The 4,905-nt window shown below is 40.2% G+C and overlaps 1 protein-coding gene across 5 annotated transcripts in view; it reads right to left on the reverse strand.

The window, feature by feature from the left end:
- The window catches only part of Wdcp (WD repeat and coiled coil containing), a 27,489-nt gene that overhangs the window by 18,599 nt on the left and 3,985 nt on the right, over nucleotides 1–4,905 (reverse strand). The gene's annotated exons all lie outside the window — the stretch shown is intronic.

Genomic DNA, 4,905 nt, shown 5'->3' on the forward strand with positions numbered 1-4,905 from the left:
TAAAAAAAAAAAAAAAAAAAGAAGAAGAAGAAAAGAAAAAGAAAGAAAATCTCCTATCTCCTTGCTAGCTTCATGTTTGCTTTAGGATTGTGTAAAAGCAGCAAAGGTCTGACACTTCTACATGAGGTCAGACTTAAATGGTTCCGCAGTGGCTTGCTAAGTGGAGAGCTAAGTCCCTGGCCATTACTAATGACAAAAGCTGCAACCTCTATCCCACTGGTTTTCTATAATATATGATTTCCCCTAATATCTTACCCACTTTTAAAAAACTTTTATTGATACATAATGCATGATACATTTTCCTAGACAGAAAAATTCCTAATGGGCCAATTGTATTTAAGGTAATTTATATGATTTATTTCATGCTACCCAATTCAGTCTGTCATTGAGGGTGTATTGTGGACATTGTATCACTAAAAAGGGATTTGTGAATAAGGGAAAACAGGCATGAAAATAAGTTTAGTGATTTTTTAGAAGAGTACATCTCAGTTGTTTCTCTTTAGTAACAAGTAGAAATTAGACTTTTTTGGGCCAGGGATTTAGCTCAGTGGTTCCACCACCTGCCTCACAAGTGCAAGGTCCTGAGTTTAATCCCTGGGACCAAAAAAAAAAAAAAAAAAAGAGAGAGAGAGAAATTAGACTCCCTCCCCCAAAAAAATCTAATAATATGTTCCATTTCTTTCTACTTCAGTGCTAGACCAGGTCCTGACCTTACTATTAAGACAGATCAGGGCTGGGGGTTTAGTTCAGTGGTTCTGCCACCTACCTCACAAGCACAAGGTCCGTGTGTGTGTGTGTGTGTGTGTGGTGGTCTCAGGAAATAAACCCAAAGCCTTTGCACTGAGCTACGTCCTCATCCTTTTCTTAGTGTTTTTGTTTTTTCAGCTGGTTCCAATATGTAGTTTAGGCTGGTCTCGAACTCATTGTACAGCCCAGGTTGGCCTCAAATCCATGGCGATTCTACCTCATTTCTCAAGTGCTGGGATTACAGGTATGAACCACTATGCCTGGCTCTTAGTTTTTGAGAAAAAGCCTTGCTAAATCGCCCAGACTGGCATTGAGCTCTATTCTCCTGCCTCAACCTCCCACCGTGTACAAGTTACAAGAATGTACACTCATGCCTCGATTGCAGAATTATCTTTTAAAAAACCACAGCTCTTGCAGGGTGTGTTGACACAAACCTATAATCCCAGCTACTTGGGTGGCTAAGGCATGAGGACTGCAAATTTGAGGCCAGCCTCGGATCTCTGCAAGACTCTATCTCAAAAAATTTTAAAGGGGGGATGGGCACGTGGAAGGGCTCGATTTGATTCCTAATACTGAAATTTTAAAAAGCACAGCTCTGATCATTCTGCTCTTCTGTTCAAAAACCTTTGTCGAATCACTGGTCTTCAGCATATGTATTTTCTCTAAGCTCTTAGCTAGCCATGTGGCGGCACATGCTTATATCCCAGACTTTGGAAGGCTGAGGCAGAAGGATCATAAATTCAAGTCCTACCTGGGAGATTTAGCAAGATTTTGTCTCCAAAAAAAGAGAGGGAGCTGGGGATATAGCTCATGTAGTAATTCCTAGTAGGCACAAAGCCCTGGATTTGATCCCATGCACCTCCAAAAACCAAAACCAAAATAAATTTAAATTTCTTTCAAAATTCACAGCACTTAAGGTCATATATCATCTAATATGGATTCCCATACCTTTCCAACTTTATGTTTCTGATCAAAAAGAATGACTGAGGAAGAATTATGGAGGAAGCAGCACACATTCATGTGACAAAGTGCAGGACTGGCCTGCCAAGAACGCTGACAGGTTTCATAAGGGGCCGTGAAATAGCCTGACTACCACGATGAGAAAATGAACCAAGGCTGTAGCTATTTCAACAGAGAAAGAAAGATTCAGGAAATGCTGAGGCAGATGGAATCGACAGATATCAGACAGAATGTGAGTGGTGAGGAAGAAGAATTAAGGACAACACTCAGATTTTAGCCTGGAAAATGGTGAACGGCAACAACAAAAATCAGAGAGCCAGCTGGGCATGGTGGTACACATCTGTAATCCCTGCACTTTGGTGCTTGACAGTCAGGTAAAATCATCATAGTTAAGCTGATTGCTCCCACTACAGTACTAATGTCTCCGATCTTCTCTTCTGGGTGTTCAAGATTGAAAGTTTGAAGACCAGAACTATGTTAAGAGAACAGCCAGTATTTTGGCCATGGCCCTCCAAGGTCAAAAAAGATCCAGGACATGAGGGATCCTTTTCTATAGGATCCTACCTCTTTGGTAGTCACCCAGTCTCCTGAGGGAGATGGCTGGACACCAAATTAACAAACATAGTATGCCGTAGTAGGGAAAAGTGCTGCTTTCACCAAAGGCAACCTGGTCAAGCAACGCCGCAAACCATCCTGACGGCTGACTCAGACAGAAGAGCTGAGAGGCTCTATACTTGGTTCCACAGTCAATGTCCAGGGAGATTTAACCAACCTTGATAGACAGCAAGAGGCTAATTTAGATTGACACAGATCTCACTTTCACTTGGTCCCAAACACCCAGTAGAAAAATGTAACTAAAATATTAAGTCAAGACCAGGGCTGGGGATTTAGCTCAGAGGTTCGGTGGCCTGCCTCGCAAGCACAAGGACCAGAGTTCGATCCCCAGTACCCAAAAAAAAAAAAAAAAAAAAAAAAAAAGACCATAATAATAAAGCTAGACTTAAAAAGAGGCTCCCATCCCTGACCCCTTCTGGCAATTTCCAGCTACACTGGTAGCTGACCACTGTCATGAGTCATTAAAATAAATAAATAATAAATAAATAAATAAAACTATGGTATATGAGCTCAACAAAATTTTTAATTTCTTAGCTAAATTTGTCCTTCAAATTGTCTCTTATCTTCTTGCAGCTAAAACTAGAGACTTGTGACAAAATATCAGACCCAGAGATAACCTCCGTCAATAGGAGTCTAAGAGCCAGAAAGTTACAACCACTGTTTCAGTTTCTAAGTATGACTCTTTCCTCAACCTGCCTTTCAAGTGCTCCTGCTTAGATTATACACACTCCAATTTCTTTTTTATTATTTTATTTGATAAAAATTTTCTAAAAATGTTTGTATTGATGTTCTTTGGGAATATTTATTTGTGGTTTTATTTTCTTTAATGTCATCATGTGGTTTCGGTACTGTGATTATGCTGACATCACAAAACCAATTAGCTGTATTCCTTTCTTTTCACTTTTATGAAAGCGTGTGTTGAAATGGTATTTTTACTCTTAAGTTTTTTTTGTTTTTTGGTACTGGGGCTAGAACTCAGGAACTTGTGCTTGCCAGGCAGGTGGTGGAACCACAGAGTTAAATCCCCGGCCCCATTTTTCTTTTTTTAAGAGTAGGAAAAATTTAGTGAAAGAAAGCTTCTAAGCGAGACAAGAAGAGGCACCATAAAATGGGTTGCCCCACACACGCTGTAATTTCTTAAAAACTGTTTAAGCTTAGAGTCTGCCAAACGCCAAGCGGTCATACGGATGTAACCAAAGACAAATGTGCTAAGACTCCTTTTACCAGGATCCACCAGATCGACTTTTTCTAAGTCAAAACTGCTAAACTACAATATGATTTCTATCTAGGGCCCATTCAGTTAGCTCTGGAGAAAGCCCCTAACTCTGGTCTCCTTTACATTGACCCTTCTCAGCTCAAAGCACTTAGATAAAAACTACACCCTTTTCCCCCTCACCAAGGATACTTCTTCAGAGGGGGGAATACCGCAGATAGCTAAGTTAGTTAGAAACTATTATAAAGTGGTTAGCATTACAGAAAGAAGACAGGAACTACTTCCGCTAGAGATGAGTAACAGTGATAGATATTCTATAGGCATCAATCTCCCTAGGCCATTTCCTTTCAGGAAATTCTTTGTACACAATGTTTTCCCATTTGATGCCCTTTTAATCAATATTAAGGGGTGACTGTACTTGCAATCTTATTGATCATGGTTTTGTCCCACCTCATGCCCACCTTGTAATTTTCCATTGGGTCTTATAGTTTTATCCCACTTTGTACCCACCTCAGCTCATGGCTTTGCCCTATAAAACACATTTGAAAAGCAGGGTGGGCAGGCAATCCACTTTCCAGTCCTCCTACTGTTTCTCTTAAAAGCTATCCCTCTTACCAGGCAGGGTGGGCATGCCTGTAACCCCAGTACTTGGAAGACTGAGGCAGGAGAACTGCTGTGAGTTCAAGACCAGCCTGGGCTACATAGTGAGTTTCAGGTCAGTCTCAACTACATAGCGACACCCTGTCTCAAAAAACAAAAAAGCTATTTCTCTTTCAATGTTTCCTACTCTTAAAAAAAAAAAAATCCCAGGGTGGGGATTTAGCTCAGTGGTTCTGCAGCCTGCCTCCCAAGCACAAGGTCTCGAGTTTGATCCCTGGTAACAAAACAAAACAAAAAATCCCAGCACTTTGGCAGGTTGAGAGGAGAATGGCAAGTTTGAATGCAGCCTCAGCAACTTAGCAACTTAGTGAGAACCTGTCTCAAAATGAAAAGAAGGCGGGGAGGAATGTAGCTCAGTGTGAAGGCCCTGAATTTTATCCTAGCAAAACACACACACACACACACACACACACACACACACACACACACAGGCCAAAGAGACCAGACTCAGATGCTATTTAGGCATCCAATTATTTGCTATCTTTTACAAAAAATTAAAAATTACCTTTTGCCCAAAACTAATGTATACAACACTCCCTGTTTAATGATGAGACTACAGGCCTACAATTAAGCAGTGAAATGAATTGGTCACTAAATAAGGAACTTTATATAGTATGCACATTATAATATTCAAAACAAAGAAATGGTCAAAGGAAACTCCAACTGGACTTTGCTTTTATATATATATATATACATTTTTTTTTTTTTTT

Source organism: Fukomys damarensis, unplaced genomic scaffold (assembly GCF_012274545.1).
Source record: "Fukomys damarensis isolate Sample0158 unplaced genomic scaffold, DMR_v1.0_HiC HiC_scaffold_2, whole genome shotgun sequence".
Classification (NCBI taxonomy): domain Eukaryota; kingdom Metazoa; phylum Chordata; class Mammalia; order Rodentia; family Bathyergidae; genus Fukomys; species Fukomys damarensis.